The 19,419-nt window shown below is 37.3% G+C and overlaps 1 protein-coding gene and 1 pseudogene across 2 annotated transcripts in view; one reads left to right on the forward strand and one right to left on the reverse strand.

The window, feature by feature from the left end:
- The window catches only part of LOC133520946 (somatostatin receptor type 2), a 273,728-nt gene that overhangs the window by 51,120 nt on the left and 203,189 nt on the right, over positions 1-19,419 (reverse strand). The gene's annotated exons all lie outside the window — the stretch shown is intronic.
- On the forward strand, positions 2,716-7,116 carry LOC133521664 (uncharacterized; annotated as a pseudogene).

The following is a 19,419-nucleotide window of genomic DNA, read 5'->3' on the forward strand; positions in this document are numbered from 1 at the left end:
AAAAAAACAACAAGTTTTTAAGTTCGTAGGATTGACGGATAAAACAAATATTTGCGCCATCTACAATTTTTTTCGACCCGCCAACCTAATTAAAGCCACACGCTTAGTGTACCTATGTACGAGATAGGTACGGTATATACGGGACATTTTTAAATACGAGTTGAATTTTTAGATTATACTAAAAAAACATGCAATGGCACAAACCCAGAAATCTAGAAAAACGTTGAAAAAACCTATATGTAAAATCATAAGCGATACCAAAAAAAATTATCTCATTTTGGCGGTCATAACAAGTAATCGCTTACCATCAGGTGATCCGTCTGCTCGTTTGCCTCTTGTATAAAAATTAAACATAACACAAAGTCTTTAATCATATCTAAAGATAAGTGCTCACCCGAATTAGATGAATAGAAACGCTCTAGAAGGAGTTTCTTACGGTAGATGTCGCTAGTGTACCTTTCTAAAGGCCAATATGGTGAAAATATTTGCTGTCCATGGGCGAGATCTTGGTAGCTCAGATGGCAGTTTATAGAGCAATGGGCTTTAGATCCTGTGTCGGGAGTTCAATCCGACAATATTTTTTTATTAGATATAAGATATTAATATATTGTTTTCTTTTCTCTGAACTCCCCATGCATCGGCACACAAACCTCCTCAAGGTTTTGCCTACGATGGGTCTTGTATTAAATTCTAGACTGTAGCTTGTTTGTTTATTCAATAAATTAAAGAAAAAAAAGTACGTAAGTCTCACCCAATGCAGTAAATTTCTCCACTTTTAAATTTATTCTAAGTAAGTAAATATTTTTTATTGCACCAACAATTATACATTTTACATACATGTAAAACTACAAATGAATTTTAAAGGAAAATAGAACCAGGTAACAACAGGCGGTCTTATCGCTAAGGTCTAAGCTTAGATGAAAAAGATTTTCATTTAATTTTTTTACGTATTGTATTTGTTTGTATGTTAAAATCAAACTTACCTGCTCGTATATCATTTATCGAAAACAGATTACCCCCAAAACACATTTCTAATCTTGTCCACGTTTCACATGCTGAAAATAAATTGCAATAATCCTGTGATCAAATACATAATGCTATGCGCATTTATATGAACTGATTTAGACCAATACCAAATATACGGTGAGTGTATTTGCTTTGAAATAACAAAATAAACATCCAATCATCATCGATCAACTTTCATTGGCCAAAAATGATAACGGTCAATCTTTAAATTAGGAAAAATTGGAACGTCAAGTTTATTGCTTATATTTGTCATTTGAATCACCATTTTTGATATTACTTTTTCTGGAATTGGAATGAAAAGTTTTTGGTGTTATGCACAGGGCATTATAATATAAATACTAATACTAATTCGTAGGCGGGTGAATAAAATTTTAGACCAACACTAATCTATCATCAAACTTTAATCGAAAACTTCGCTTATAAATAGTGCATTTTTTTATAACTTTTTGTATAATTTTATGTCATAAGTTAACACAAGGGATTTTCTCTCTGATAGAAATAAAATTTAGGCAAATTAAATAACAAAGGTCATTTCTTGGCAACTCAAGAGTCATTAACGCCAGACGTGAAAAGTGTCGTTCTAAAAGTTAATTTGTCCAGACATCGAATTCATTAATCGAATTTAAATACAAATGTTTGTTTCCATTTTACCCTTTAACGATTTGAAGGATAAAAATGTTATTAAGCACCATTTGAACCATTTTTCCATCTATATTTGTTCAGTATATTTGATTGGGTAATAACTCATTTCATATCATAGATCTAAAATACATAAGATCGCCTGTCAAATTTAAAACGTGCGAACGAAAAAATTTATAAAAAAAATAACAGAGTTTCCTAAAACTAAGCAAGAAAATAACAAGCAGTCTGACAAAAGGGGTGATCTCACTTCACCCCCAATTACTATTACATCTATTAATAAGATTAGCGGCTGTCCAAATTACGGGTGTAAAAAAGGAAATCTTATATAAAATACTAGGTACTTACTTTGTTATTTATATTTTTTTAAATTACTCACACAATATCACGTGATTGATAATATTAGTATTAGATTATAATTACACTAACTATATATACCTTTAAAAGCTAAAACTCGTTCTGAGCCATGCCGCGTCCAAAGATCCCCATCACACTAGCAGCGTTACCCCGCTGTATGGCGATGGAGACATGTTGGACAAGCCATGACTCAGAACGGGGGTCATTTCCTTTCTCCCTGAGTCGCTTGTCAAGCTCTCGGAAGAGCTCACGCGCCTCCCGCCCCCATGGCCCGGCTGTCTCGACGGCGACGGGCACCAAGTCGTCGTGGCTTTCAAGGCAGAGTATTTCAGGCGCTTACTTTAGGCGGCAGTCTCTGCCGCTGAGCCTGCCGACTTAGCACTGTGTCCTACATGATGTACTCAGTACTCACACAGGTTGCATCCCATATAAGACACCGCCCTCTCTGCCAGGGAACCAGCGTCAGCCCGTCAGGTCGTTTGCCGTCTTTTTTTATTTATATTGCTTACAAAAAATTTACTTGTAAAAGTGCCCCTGTGGCCTATTTGCTGAATAAATGTCTGATTGATTGATGCGTGATTGTAATTTGCTTTTATAACGGCATATTCCAGGATATAATCGCCCACCTTATTTTCTCTTGTATACCGTTTTTCGTATTTTTCAATCCTTACTGTGGGTAGGTTCTTATTATTCTTTATATGCATGTGGGTAAGGAGATAAATAAAGGAGTTAGTCTTGATCCGAGCACGTAGTTTTATTAACGCATTCCAATACGTTTACATGGCGCAGCCGATTTAAAAGAACCTTTAGGTATCTAAATATTCTTTGTGATATTCTAATGATAGTGAATAATAGAAATATAAATAAAAAAAGAGACTTTGGAATGGAATCTATCTTGCCGCCGCCGCCGCCTTTTATTTTCGATAATAACCTTGAAAATGTGACCTCTGGTAATTAGTCTGTAGAATGGACTATGTGGAAGAAAGCGTTTAATATTTACTTCGACGCGTGTGAGTTATCTAAAAAGGAAGAAAAGGTGCAAATTAATATTTTGCTGCATGTTATTGGAGAGCGGGCCCGTGAAGTGTACCAACAGTTTGAATCGGAATGCACGACTTTGAAGAGTTTGATTGCGCGGTTTGATAAGTTCTTTTTGCCGAAGAAAAATTTAACTATAGAACGGCACAGGTTTTTTACACGTTGTCAGCATGATGGTGAGTCTATCGAGCAGTATGCTTTTGAGCTCAGGAAGCTGGCTGCCACTTGTGAGTTTGGCACACTAATGCAGGATTTGATAAAAGATAGGCTGATTTGCGGCATAAAAGAGGACGCACTTCGGGAACGATTGTTACGTGAGCCGGATCTGACGTTGAGTAAATCTTTGGATATTTGTAATTTGGCCCAGATGTCTAAGATGCAAGCGGGGGCTATAAAGCAAGAGGCTGTGGAACATAAAGCGTATGTTGTAGAAAATAATCCCAAGCATAATACGGAGTATAATTGGATTAGTGAAGGTGGTCAACAGAATCAAATTTGGGGGGTAAGTCACCGAGGAGCGCCGGCGCATCGTGAAACGGCGAGGAGTCGGGGGCGCGGTGGCCGTTATCAGACCCCCGCCCGCTACCCCGTGACCCCGCGCCCGGGTCTTGCTCGGCGAAATCAACTGTTTAATCGACAAGTGCGTGATGTCAATAGTGCTAACAACAGCAGTGCTAATTTATCGTGTTCGCGATGTGGTTTGCCTCATGGCAGTTCAAGGTGTCCTGCCATCGGCAGAAGGTGTTTAAAGTGTAACAGTTATGATCATTTTTCGCGTATGTGCAATGTATACGAGGTGCGAGCTGAGGAAAACAATGATCAGGTAAAAAACTGCTGTACTAGTTCGAGTGATTGGTGGGTCGATTTGTTGTTCGAAAAGGGAAAGATTAAATTTAAGTTGGACACTGGGGCCGATGTAAATATAATACCACTTCGTTTCTTAAATCAAATTTGGTATGAATAAAAACGATTTAAGCTCAACAGGTGATATATTGAGCGCTTACTCTGGCGGTGCTCTCATCGTAGTAGGAAAATGTAGCTTAAAAACAAAATACAAGGAACGTACGTATATTTTAGACTTTACTGTTGTGGACACTACTTCACAGCCGATATTGGGTAGGGATTCGTGTGCGGAGCTAGGCATAATAAAGTTGGTTTTAGATATTGAAAGTAATACCGGTACTGACATACAAAGGCATGTGTATAGGGAATATTCGGATGTGTTTGAAGGAGTTGGGTGTATGCCGGGAGTGTATAAGATTGAATTAAACAAAAATGTTAGGCCAGTGGTACACGCACCGCCAAAATTGCCGGTAGCTTTGAAAGATAGTGTTAAAAATAAGTTGGATGAGATGGTTGGTGATGGGATTATTGCGAAAGTTGAGGGGCCTACGGATTGGGTCAATAGCATGACCGTTGTGAGGAAGGCTAACGGTGACATAAGGCTATGTTTGGATCCAAGAGACTTGAATCAGGCGATTAGGCGTGAGCATTTTAAATTGCCAACGTTGGATGAAATGTCTGTCAATTTAGGAGGTTCCAAATATTTTAGCACCCTTGATGCCAAGCAAGGATTTTGGCAGCTTCGACTTCACGAGGATAGTACCGATTTAGTTACCTTTAATACGAGTTTTGGAAGGTATAAATTTTTGCGTTTGCCGTTTGGAATAACTTCGGCGTCAGAAGTATTCCACAAAAAAATGTACGAACAGTTTGATGATATGGAAGGTGTTTGTTTATTTATTGATGACCTACTCATTTACGGTCGCACGAAAGAGGAGCACGATGCTAGGTTGAAACGAGTATTAGATCGCTGTCGTGAGATTAATTTAAAATTAAATAAAAGCAAGTGTAAGTTTGGCCTATCGGAAATAAAATATTTGGGACATAAGATTACCCCGAATGGCATTTATCCCGACGACTCCTACACGTCGGCAATAAAAAATATGCCTTGCCCAAAAAACACAAAGGACCTTGAACGATTTTTAGGAATGGTCAATTATGTAGGTAATTTTATACCCAATCTGTCCGACAAGAATCATGAAGTCCGAAAAAGATATCGAATGGCATTGGTCGGAGTCGCATGATAAAGCTTTTAATATGTTAAAACAGTGTTTGACGAGTGTACCGGTTTTACAGTATTACAGTTTAAAAAAGCTCGTAGTGATTTCTGTTGACGCTTGTAAGAATGGGCTAGGTGCTTGTTTACTACAAGATAATTTGCCCGTATGTTATGCCTCGAGATCTTTAACGAAGGCTGAACAAGCGTATGCGCAGATAGAAAAAGAACTCCTCGCATGCGTATACGCCTGTGAAAAATTTTATACTTACATTTATGGTCGAAGTGATGTCACGGTTGAAACCGACCATAAACCATTGGTAAGTATTATTTGTAAACCGATCGCCTCTGCTCCAGCCAGGTTGCAAAGGATGCTCCTGCGTTTGCAACCCTACAACTTTAAACTTGTATACAAACCAGGCAAGTATATGTATATGGCGGACACTCTCTCTCGTGCGGTGGATCCGGCGAGTACTCCAAATGTGGTGCCGCGCGACCAGCTGGACGCGCGCGCACAGGTGTGCGCCGTGCTGCTTAGCAACCCGCTCGTCGACTCGCACTTTGTACGTATACAAAAGTTGACCCAGGACGACGGTGAGCTTCAGGCGCTAATAAAATATATTACAGAAGGCTGGCCGGAGCATAAGCAGGATGTCGATGACCAGGTGAAACCCTACTGGGGTTATCGTGATGAATTGACGGTCGCGCATGGTATGGCATGGAAGGGTGATCTGATTATTATTCCAGTAGCTATGCGGAAGGAAATGTTAAGGCGGGTGCATATTGGGCATTTAGGGTTAGAGAAATGCAAATTAAAAGTGCGTGAATCCATATTTTGGCCAAATGTAAGTAGTCAGTTAGAGGATTTTATTAAAAACTGTCAAGCATGTCTTACTTTTAAAAACCAGAATGGAAGGGAATCATTGATACCACATGAGATACCGGACAGGGCATGGTCAAAGGTTGGGGTAGACGTGTTCCACTTTAAGGAGAAAAAATATTTATTGATAGTAGATTATTTTAGTAAGTTCTTGGAAGTTCTAGAGTTAAATTGTTTACAGTCTGGTCATATTATTGAGCAGTTAAAAATTGTTTTTAGTCATCAGGGTATACCTGACATTGTGATGTCAGATAATGGCCCCGAATTTTCCTCAAGTCAATTCAAACTATTCTCTCAGCAGTGGTGTTTTGAACATATTACTTCTTCTCCATGTTATGCCCAATCCAATGGACAAGTCGAACGGAGCGTCCAAACGGTGAAAAATATACTTAAAAAAACTAGTGTGGAAAAAACCGACTTCAGGCAAGCACTGTTAGAATATTTAACCACTCCCATCACTAATCAGCTAGCATCTCCATCAGAGTTATTGAATAATAGAAAGTTTCGTGGAATCGTACCGTATGCACCCCAACTTCTTCATCCTAAAATCCAAATTAATGTCACGGCAGAGTTAGAAAAGAGACAAAATAAACAAAAACAGCAGTACGACAAGTCGGCCCGTGATTTAAAGCAATTGATGCCCGGTCAAAAAGTTAAGGTTAGAGTAGATAAGAAATGGGTTAGTGGCACAATTTTGCATGTTAGAGGTATCCGATCATATTTAATTCAATTGATGCAGGGTGGTACGTTGGTAAGAAACAGGCGTCATCTTATATTAGATTCGGAATATCGCCCGGAGTTACCTGTGTGTCCCCGACCTTATGACGATATCACAATGTCGAGTGATAATGATAACGCTAGGGCGCATGCGCCCGCCCCGCTACCTCAGTCGCACGCGCAGCGTGCACTTATCGACACGACCCCAGTGTCCGAACATGCTCCAAATAATAATTATTATGTCACTCGTTCTGGCAGGGTGGTGATTCCTCCTGATTGGTATTAATTAGCAGCCGGGTCGAATAGTATGTGCAGTTTCGAAGATGGATTTTTATATATAACTAAACAATTTAATAGGTACCTATAAACATGAATCAATAAGGTTCAACTTGCATTGACATTTCATCATTGTTTTTATACTCGTACAGCACACAATATTAAAACCATTTAATACAGATAACGGATTTATTTGTGTAAAGCAAACCCGTATTAAGTAGTTAAGTACATAATATAGGTATTTTTAAATAGTGTGTAGCCGTTATAATGAAATGTTGGCATTGTTTACCTACCTACCTGTAACTGTCGCAGATCACAAAACACATTCATGATTATGAATGTGTTTTAATAAAATAAAATAAAAATTATGAAATGTTTGTTGTAAATTTTCTTTTATTTCCTGGTGAAATGAAATTAGTTTCAATTACATAATGTGTTGCATGATGTTTCATTAGTCATTGTTATCAAATTAAGGATGAAAATAAGCATCTATTTCCGATGCCTGCATTTAAATATTAATGAATGAATGTTATTGATAAGTATATAATCTTTATATAATAAGTATGAAAAATTTAATAAATGATATGTCGTTTTGTATTCTGCCTACCTATATTGTTTAATAGTTTTGAATGATTATTTACTATGTAATAATATATCTTTATGAAATTATTAACAATCTATTACACTAGAAAAGAAAAAATATATATATTATATGTATATATATTTTAACTTGTTCTAGCGATGACATTGAATTTCTTTCAACCTATTACCTAAAAGAACCTACCATAAAAAATGATAATGTAATTATAACAAATTTTTATTGCTAGGTTTTAAATATAATAGTGATTAAAATATTACTATTCTTTGAATGCCTGATTTCTTTTATCTTTAATACCATCACTGTAATTTTGGGAAATATATATTGTAAACATTAGCGAAATAATTTTTTTTTTTTTTATTTGTGAAAAAGAAAAATGTGTAAGCACTTACCTACTTATATTTGTTCTTGTGAATAAATTGCTTAAATGATAATTTGAACTAAATACAGAAATTGTAAAATGAAAAGTATAAAAGGGGGTTGTGGGTAGGTTCTTATTATTCTTTATATGCATGTGGGTAAGGAGATAAATAAAGGAGTTAGTCTTGATCCGAGCACGTAGTTTTATTAACGCATTCCAATACGTTTACACTTACGTTTTGATACATTCAAGTGAACAGCTTTAGATGCTATATAAATTTAAATTCTTACTTTATTATTTTCTAAGCTAGTGCCAACCCTATTCCCAGAGGTTTTACGAGTATCGTTTTTATGCTGATTGTGTTATGGAAAACACACTCGTTGAACGAAATTCGCCAGGGACAGACGAATGTAATACCTCGAAATATTTGCTGACCATTTGTGAACCTTACTAGAAGGGGATAAGGACTACAATGGTTAAATAAAAGTTGCTAGTAAGTTCATTGACAGATAAGATCTTAGTACGGCTACCATTGGTATTTGACATTACCGTTCGGGGTCTTCTACACGATGGCCCATCGTACGCCAGTCTAAGGGACGCAGCTATGCAGTGGAATGAGATAGCAATATCACTTGCTCCCTCTTACGCATAAATGCGTCCCTTGGACTGGCCTACGCTGGGTCATCGTGTAGAGGAGCCATTAGACTGCGTGAACGCGATCGCCTTCCCTCTCTATCGCACCAATCCATCAGTGGGAGCGAGATGGACTGCGATTGAGCTTACGCAGATCAAGTAAACGTCAACTCGTGGTATGGCTACAGCTTTTTTGCGAATGTAGATTTGGGAAATATCAAATAACAGCGAATTCAAGCAAATTCAATTTGTCACTCAATACCTACGGCAAGTGCAAAGTAATGTGAATTTGAGATATTTCTTTCATCACAATTGCTCGAAAAAGATCTTATTTCATGCAAGTATACTGGAGGATGCGGTATTATTCCCGTGAGAGTTATAGATTGTGAGAAAAAAGCTATTCCACTTAATTGTGTCTCTAATCCACTTAATAAAGAACGTATAAATGAATTTTACTTTTAAAATACTGACGTTTATAATTTATTTTAATTAAACAAATTAATCTTAAAAAATATTTAATTTGATCAATTTCATAGCCGTTTAGATAATTTTACAGAATTTTCAATCGTGGCTGAATGCCGGATAGGAAGGCGAAGTCGAACCTGTCAAAAAATGACAAATGGCGGACGAATGTTTGATATGTCACCGTATTTAAGAAATTCAGTTCTGTCTTCGCAAGTGTGATGAAAAACATTGTGTGTAACTCCGGGGGTAAAAATATTGCAAACTTGGGTCTTTCATTCCCTCCAGCCTGCGGAGGCCCTCGGTTCCGAAATTTCACTAACCCCCCTTGATGTACTATGGTTTTCCCCTAACTTCTTGGCTTTACGCTTTTCTTTACTTTCTAAACCACATTACGTCATTGCATTTGACCTTCCATAGATATTTAATTAAGCTAGAAAAACTAGAACGCGTTATATAAATGAAGCCAGCTCTTAAGGGATTCATAGCTTCACGGTCAAACAAAATTAAACTTTATTCCGCTCATCATAAACAGCATAATTTAACCGGGAATGTTGGTAGTTACGACTTTCAGTAACTTGTGGAATTTGTTCTGATATTAAAGTACCCTAGTGCAACTGTGCTCATACCAAAAAGCGAATTTTAGTTGCAAACTGTGCGGTTGTGAGTATCCCGCCTGGTTTAGCTTGAAACTGGCCTTTGTGGATACTTTGAAGGTTTATTTCATTGTGAAATTCTGAAATTATGGTTAGTAAAGTTTCTGCAATATGCAACAAGCGTTAAGGGCTCTAATAATAATTTAGTAAAGCATAGCTTTAGCATAGTTTAAAGTTGCAAACGTTTTCAGAAATAGTAATGTGCTTGGAGTTTTCGTCGACTAGCGGCCCGATTAGAATACGGAAGGTGGAGATAAGGAACGAAATCTCCATGTACCAAAAAGTGTCATCAAAAAACAATAGGTGGCGCCTACTACTACTAAACAATACCTAGAGTACTTCAACAAAAAAATCAAATCATAGACAGCGCAATTCACTCCGTCAATAACGCCTTAGCTACTCTAGCGCTACTGTGGAGAGATTTGGAACTACTATTTATAGCTGACAGCTGGACACTTTTGCAACAGTTCTACCATAAGAGATGCCACTCCTCTTAATTGCACACTCCATAGATTAGAAATGTAGGATACGTCAAATATTACATACGTCTAGATACGACATTCAAATAAAACAGCACTTTTGACACTGACAGATCTGATCCATATCGTATAGAATTTTTATTTTGACTTTTCCAGGCTGCACCAATCTACTCGTAAAAGGTTTTCCCAATAAAATCCAAATATATTCCAATTAATCCAGCTTTCATGATTCATTTGACGACAAGTAACATATCCTGAAAGTGTAATCTAATTTGAACCTTAAATCGGAATGCTAAAGGTGAAATTCTAGTGGCGCGTATGTGGTCGATAAATCGTACTATGCCTGGAAAAGGGTTAAAATTAGAATCAGACACACACAACCATCACACGCAGTACACACCACACACACAGTATACAGTAGTAACCTTGACAAATAATGTTCCAAGGAACTGCACAACCTTATTCCTCCGTTCCCATTTCACCATCGGACTACCAGACAATCAGCACTCCGGCATCGGTTCATGGTAGGTATTCCAAAAATACGCACGAAGCGTTTCGCTTCAACATTCCTTATGCGAACTGCCAAGGATTCGAATGCCCTGCCCGAGTCTGTGTTTCGGCATGAGTACAATCTGAATCTCTTCAAGGCTAGAGTAAATAGGTATCTCATAGGTAAGCGTGCTCCACCGTAGACCGCATCATCACTTGACTCAGGTGAGATCGTGGTCAAACGCCTGCCTATCTCCATAAAAAAACAAAGACATTAGTTTCAAAAACAGAAGTATCATTATCCCATTAAAAATATTGCCAAGTCTACTGAGACAAAATCGGCTTTGGTAAAATCGGGCCAAGTTTCATAAAGTTTAATGAGAGATTCACTCGTGCGGTACTTATTCAATAGCTTTGACATCGAAGAAAACGTATTAGGAACTTGAACTTTTTTGTTGGTAAGGCAATTTATTTCCTAACTTTATATCATTTGAGTGTGTACAAGTATAGGCAATATTCAGATACGTATATGTGGTAGCGTAGCAGTATACTGTCGAGTTCATAAATATGTAAACATTTCTTCACCTTAATCTATGGCAATAAGACGATAAAATGTTTACATATTTATGAATTCGACTGTACAAGTACAAATTCAATTCAAGTTTTGAACTCTTAAAGGTTCCAAATTCAAAATCGCAAATGGCTTTTCTTATTTATTTATTTAAACTTTATTGCACAAAAGAAAACTTATCGTACATAAGGCGTACTTAATGCCGAAAGGCATTCTCTACCAGTCAACCTTAAGGTAAAGCAGAGAGATTGTGGGCGGTGCTATTAGCTATTACTAGGTACTATTAACAAAATAACTGTTAACGCCTCGTCTTTGTTCGGGCATCTTCGGGAGCCGTCGCCGACGCAATGCATGGTGCGGGGCGCGGAGAAGTGGGGCCGGCAGCGGCATTCTCTCTGCAATCTTGCGACGGACGGTTGTGCCCGTCCGCTTACAATCAGTGATAACTTAACATCTACGTATCACAAAAGTTAATCATTATACGTGCATGTATTGGACTACGAGTGTCATTTAACTCACCTCATCCACGACCCAAAGAGCTTCTCGTCCATCGCTACATGCGTGGACAATAACACAAAAGCTTACCTAAGATTCAACATACATAAGCAACAAAATACATATATACATAATACAAATACAAATATTACATACAATATATATATACAAATATAAATTATATAAACTAAATAATAAAACGACCACCGGTCTGGCCTAGTGGGTAGTGACACTAGTGACCCTGCCTACGACGCCGGTGGTCCCGGGTTCAAATCCTGGTAAGGGCATTTATTCGTGTGATGAGCATGGATATTTGTTCCTGAGTCATGGGTGTTTTCTATGTATTTAAGTATTTATAAATGTTTATATATTATATATATCGTTGTCTAAGTACCCTCAACACAAGCCTTATTGAGCTTACTGTGGGACTTAGTCAATTTGTGTAATAATGTCCATTAATATTTATTTATTCATTTATAAAAACTAGGAATCCTTCATACTACTACGGTCTTATGAGCTTATAAAGAGTTAGCTCTAGATTCTGTTACTAAACTGAAATAGATATTAAAGCTACCTACACTATTGAACAGACAGTAAACATTGTCTCAAGTGACAAACAGTCTGGACACCCTACGCCATTTGTCCCGTCCAGAGACAGGAACAAATGACGCGTGGTCACTCCACTGTAACATATCTCGGAAATGTGAATGAAACTCTTGTCGTCGTTTATCGGTTTCCGACTGTCTCGCGGAACACGAGAATGTGGTCACATTGGCTAGGGTGGCCAAGCGTAATTTGTCGTTGTCTGGGTCTCAACATTTAGAACATAGATAGAGGGTGCCTAGGCAACGTGTCAATCGTTTACGCTCCGCAGCGTAGTTATCTCTCTCTATCACTCTTCCGTATTAGTGCGACAGAGACAGTTTCGTTTTGTTCGCTACTAAAATGAGTATACAGAATGATTCACGAGACGTGAGCAGGACTAAACCTACAGGAACCAGTAAATAAAGAATTATTCACCATCGGATTTACTGAAATAAATATACTAGGTACAGTGATTGTCATTAAGATTAACTGTTTTATACAATCTCATTTTTTTTTGAAAAACAGTAAAATACAAAACAGTAACGTTAACTGTTTGAACATTTCTAAGTGTTGAAAAAAAAAGATAAAAATAAACGAACAGTCACTACATTTTAGCTACTCAAAAAAAAGTACGCGCCTAAAGAAGTTTTCAATCCAAATTTTATTTTTCAAAAAAAAAAAAAAACATTAGTCTCACTAATACTGGTGCGAAACAGTACCGGTTAATCCTGCTCAAGTTTTCTGAATCATCCTCTATGTCGGTGCTGAGTGATCATTATCGGATACCGTGTGAAATGGTATAGTATATCAAAGATAAGACTGGTGGGTAGGATTTTAAAGATACCTTAGAAAAATTCTCAAGAGGTCTTTTGACTATATATTCAAGTAGATTTTATCTTACTTGCCAGTTAGTATGTATATATCTACACGGTGTTTTTTAGGGTTCCGTAGTCAACTAGGAACTCTTATAGTTTCGCCATGTCCGTCTGTCTGTCTGTCTGTCTGTCCGAGGGTTTGCTCCGTGGTCGTTAATGCTAAAAAGATGAAATTTGGCATGGATATATAAATCAACAAAGCCGACGAAGCCGTACAATAAAATCTATGTTTTTTTTTTAGGGTACCTCCCCTACACGTAAAGTGGGGGTGTTTTTTTTTGCTTCTACCCTACTGTGTGGGGTATCGTTGGAAAGGTCTTTCAAAAGTATTTGGGGTCTTCAAAAACATTTTTTGATAAAGTGAATATATTCGGAAATAATCGCTCCGAAAGAAAAAAAAAGTGTCCCCCTGTCACATAGCGCCATCTAGTGGTGTTAGCGTAACTTCGTTGATTCTTTTTTATTTCTCTTAGTGTTATATTTTTTTAGAAATATGAAACATGATTTAATTTAATTAGTTTAGTTACAAATATAAATAGTTGTATTTCAGCATTTTTTTCTGGATATTGTGTCGTTAGGTAATGAAACCTACATGTTTTAAAAGGTAGCACAATTTGACTGACAACACACAGTTCTGGCTGAAAAGAGCACTAAATTTGAAATGTAGGGGAAAAAAAGAAGGAGAAGAAAAGACGGCATTGGTTTGTGTCAGAATACTGATTGTTACAAAAATTAAAATAGATATTTATAAAACTCAGCGTGGAAATTTATTGTCGCCATACGAGTATATAGTTCCGGAGATTCAGATTTTGGTTTCTGGGTAAGCAATTCCCACAAAGTGTTTTCATTGCAAAACAGCTTAATCCAAATTCGGAAGACTAAGTAATTTATTCTTTCCAGATTTTAATAGGTCGAGGCAAATGTTGCTTTCCTTTGCCAAGTTGCTGAGGAAAGAGGAGCGTGCCCTTGAGCGTGGCAGGCTGATGTAAGAGACGGGTCTTCTCTTCATCCGGTTCGGGACGCCTTCACGGCCATTGTTACCAGTTCCAACCCAAATGCTAATTTTGACTGCAGCAGACTTTTTCTGTCGTCTGTCTTGTTCGTCAGGCGGAATGCAGAGGAGATAATTCGGAGGAATAATCATCGTCTGTGGCAGCAGGTATGTGTTGGCCCTTTGAAAACCTTTGAAAACCTTAGGAAATCCTTAGGAAATCCTTTGGAAACCCTTAGAAAACCCTTAGGTAGCCCTTAAGAAGCTCATAGTTTACTTGTAGAACAAGTTTTGTCATTGTCATAGATCGGTAACCTTTTGCTTTTGTCACATTTATAATGAATAATTTTAATATCATAATCAAGGTTTACTGAGGTCTGATGGACAGTGTTGCTTGCTAAATTTAATGCTTAGGTGTAACTTTTCATATAATAATTACCAGAATAAAATTTAATTAAACAACTAGTTTGTTGGTGATTTATCCTATAATGTAAGAATACAGATATGAATGAACCAACAGCTCTACCGTTAGCAGTCTGAGCTAGAAGTTGAATTTTTAGGGTATGTAGGAGTTTTGAAAGAAGAAATAAAACGACTATCAAGTGAACTCTTGTGTTTTCTTTCCTTTAGTACATCCCTAGGTATTATGTAACCAGCCGGGTACATTTCATAGATTTACAGGTTACACCCCCCCTCTAACTTTTGAACCATAGGTCCAAAAAATATGAAAAAAATCGTGGAAATAGAGCTTAAGAAAGACATTAAACGAAAACTCTAGCGGAAATGATCAGTTTAGCTGTTTTTGAGTTATCGCAAAAAGTTTTCCCTTCATAGTAAAAAGAAGTACAATACGTATATATTTTATCTTTAGACATGCAAAGTCTCCTATTGCAAGTAAGTCTATTACTTTGATTAGGTACTGATTATGCAAATTTTTGTTTAACTCGGGTGAAAGGTACCGTTTCATCCCATGGTTAACAATCTACTATACTTTAAGCTTCAGTTTAGCTTATTGTGACGGAAGAGTAACTACGGAACCCTACAGTGAGCATGGCCCGACATGCTCTTGGCCGGTTTTTTTTTAAACTTCGGGGAAGGCTAAGTAGGTACTTTATTATTTATTTATTTTTTATTATGACAACAAACAGTGAGTACATCTAAAGATACAATGGATGGATTACAGATAAGATGTCCCCATCTGCCTCCGCCGGGCACAGATGGGAATAGGCGCTACACACAAATCATTCCCATCTGTGCCAACTTCTTGTATGCCGAATTTTATAGATTAGATATAGACTAGCTTAGATAATAGATATAGGTAGATTTATTATAAACAGCTTAGGAAAAAAAAATCAATATTACGAATCGAACCGTAAATTCTGTGGCCCTAGTGAAAAAGGGTACAAGTCTCTGGCAGTTTAGGTGTATAAGGGCATAAGTGTTACGTGAAACTTACACCCCTTTACACCTGCGCTGCCAGAGACTTGTACCCTTTTTCACTAGGGCCACAGAATTGTAACCGTCCGTTACAATTCTACCTATAAGTCTTTTTCGGTATTTTCTATCTATTTAACTTGATTCAGTTATAAAATTCAAAATATTTAAAAAAGCGGCCAAGTGCGAGACGGACTCACCCATGAAGGGTTCCGTACCATTTATGACGTATTAAAAAAAAAACTACTTACTAGATCTCGTTCAAACAATTTTCAGTGGAAGTTTGCATGGTAATGTATATCATATATTTTTTTAGGTTTATCATTCTCTTATTTTAAGTGTCTCTCGCGCAAATTATTCGTTAAGAAAAAAATTATATTAAAAACCTCAATATCATTTTTGAAGACCTATCCATAGATACCCCACACGTATTGGGTTTGATGAAAAAAGATTTTTTGAGTTTCAGTTATAAGTATGGGGAACCCCCAAAATTTATTGTTTTTTCTATTTTTGTGTAAAAATCTTAATGCGGTTCATAGAATACATCTACTTACCAAGTTTGAACAGTATAGCTCTTATAGTTTCGGAAAAAGTGGCTGTGACATAAACCGACAGACAGACGGACATGACGAATCTATAAGGGTTCCGTTTTTTGCCATTTGGCTACGGAACCCTAAAAAGCGCTGGCCTACCGGTAAGAGCGTGCGACGTTCAGTCCAGAGGTCGCGGGTTCAAACCCCGGCTCGTACCAATGAGTTTTTCGGGACTTATGTACGAAATATCATCGATATTTACCAGTCGCTTTTCGGTGAAGGAAAAAATCGTGAGGAAACCGGACTAATCCAACAAAGGCCTAGTTTACCCTGTGGGTTGGAAGGTCAGATGCCAGTCGCTTTCGTAAAAACTAGTGCCTACGCCAATTCTGGGGATTAGTTGTCAAGCGGACCCCAGGCTCCCATGAGCCGTGCCAAAAATGCCGGAACAAGGCGAGGAAGAAGAAGATAAAATTCAATTTTTTTTTAATACTGCGTCGGTGGCAAACAAGCATACGGCCCGCCTGATGGTAAGCAGTATCCGTAGCCTATGTACGCCTGCAACTCCAGACAATAAGTAAATTATGACTGCTTTAAGGAAAGTGCAGTCCGCGATGCAAGGTAGTATCAAAACTGATTATTTGACAAATCTAGGTATACATACATACACTCTCTTGTAAAAACCTTGTAAAAAACCTTGTAAAAATCATGTAAAAATCTTGTAAAAAAATCTTGTAAACTGATAAAATGGACGCTCGATATTGGTCTGGTCTGTCATTGCCTTTTAGTTCGTGTAGCTACCGTTGGCGCTTGTTGCGTATGCAACTGTAATGTTCAGCCATGGTATGGTTGGACCGGACCGATACAGTGTTATGTTTACGATGCTTGATATAAAAATAATCTTTACTTAATTTAGTCGTTATCTTTTATCTATTTTTCAATTTGTTCACTCTATATTATTTTATGTCTTTTTCGTTCTTGTCTGTTACCTTTCGTGATTTTTCTCACTTGATGGTCTCATCGGAAGATCAGCGCTGGAAGCCACCAGCAACATGCTGAGATGAGGCCATGTCGTGGCACTTTATACTTCCTTTGTTTTTGTTATATCATGTATTTTAATGTGTCTTGTTGTGTCTAGGAATAAAAAATATTCTATTCTACACCTACATACATGAGCCTTCTCTATAAACTAAAGTCCTTTTAAGAGAATCTATAAACTTGCAACTTAAGTAAAAATAAACAATATAATAAATGCTAAAAAACTTATTTAATAACTAGAACAAAAACTAATACTGCGAATGCAATAAGCACAGCACTGTTTAAAATGTCAACTCAGTAATACTGCTAAGTGCCTGCCGTTCCTATTCTGCACGTGACGCCACTGCTGAGTCAAAAAACGTCTTATTTCTCTACTTGTTTCATATGACATGTGACCTTTTGGTTTAGTAGTAATGGACTCACCCGAGTTGGACTTTCCCGTTAAATAGTTAATGACTTCATTCCGGAGTATGCAGCTTTAGAGCTTCATTTTAAATGCGTCTTAATTAGGTTAGTTGAAAGATACTAGATTTGTTTTAATATTATTGTGATTAGAGAATATTTTCTGTAAAATGTATTGGGTTAGTTTTCTACGTATTTTTTACGTCTAAGTACTTGGCGCAGTCGGCAGGATGAGATTAAAAAAAAGGATATCCAAGTTTTGTGGGAATTTGAGTTGTAAAACATTTTGGTATTAAACTAACAAAGAAAGGTACCCAACTGTCTTGTTATTTATATTTTTCCTGTTCTCAAACATATACTCAAACAAGCCATTAACTAGCAAGTTGCTCGAGCATAATTTTCTATAGGAGTTAGAAGATTTAGTAACTTTTTAGTACTTCGGAGGACAATTTCTCCCAATAGGTTGAGTTTGGGCAGCTAAAAAAAAAATACGTGTCCGTTATTTTAGACTACTCTATAACATATATAAATATAAATCAAATCAGTACCCCTAGTGTAAATTTAATCGACATCATAACGTGACGAACGCGTTTGCGTTAAGTCTCATTTTGTATAGGATTTTGAGTTTCCAAAACGTCCCGCTTGGCGCGCTCTTTCTAAATCACATACAATATGAGACTAAACGCAAACGCTAGCGTCACGTTTCGAAATCGAATTTATTTACACTAGGGGTACTGAACCAGACAGTTGGGTACCTTTCCTTGTAAGTTACGAGTAAGAGAAACGACCAGCCGAGTTCCTGTTTTTTATTACGAAAAGGTAAGCATTTGACCACAATCTCACCTGATGGAAAGTGCCGATACAGTCTAGGATGGAACATGCTTACCTAAAAGATGTCTATTCACTCTCATTTAAAAAGACCCAAGTTATAGTGGACTGGAAATAGATTTGCAGGAAGAGAATTCCACTCCTTAGCCGTTCGCATGATAAAGATGGATGCGTAGCGTATTCGTTTAGTGCGAATCAGTGGTAAAGTAACGACGCAAGGGTGAAACGCAAGTCCGCGTCTAGTTCCACAGTGGCAGAACGGAGATGGGGGGGGGGGGGGGGGGATAAGATTATGTAATCCCATCGCACACTCCCCGAAATGTATCCTGTAGAATATCGATAGACAGGCTACCTTTCTACGGTGTTCTAGGCTCTGCAGTCTAGCCTCTACTCCGCCATTTCGTATTTAAGAATTTTACCTACATGTCTCCATCGCGCTGATTGGGGCGGGTCCTGACATATGTTTATTCAGGTATCGTTCTTACATTTAGTAACATTATTTCTGCTACTAAACGACACGGCCCGATTCGAAAAATGATTAAGACACGTTTAAGATCTTGGAAAGATCTTTAAAAGATCGATAACAAAGTGACATTGGTTGCCCAAATCATTCTGTCAATTTTACGACATACAAACGATATCTAAATGAGAACTTATCTAAACCTGAACTCATAGTTATCATATCTCATTCTTCGAATCGGGCCAACAGTGTCGTTTTTTGGCAGACGAAGTTCTCTATTTATGTGAGCTAGGTATATATATGAAACTGACATGCCCAACCACACACAGACACCCATGAATTAATGCTAAGTCAAAGAGCAACTTGCTTGGTCGTTTAGGCCTGAAACTTTGGTATAACTTCCCTTACAGAACATAAGTTTTTGTCGTTATTTAGTACGTGTTTCAGGCTTGAAACTTTGAATTTGTAATTACAAGGCTTAATGATTTATTACGATTAGTGTAACTTATTTAATTCGTTTACATTCTAGAACAAACT

This window comes from Cydia pomonella, chromosome 9 (assembly GCF_033807575.1).
Source record: "Cydia pomonella isolate Wapato2018A chromosome 9, ilCydPomo1, whole genome shotgun sequence".
NCBI classification, from domain to species: domain Eukaryota; kingdom Metazoa; phylum Arthropoda; class Insecta; order Lepidoptera; family Tortricidae; genus Cydia; species Cydia pomonella.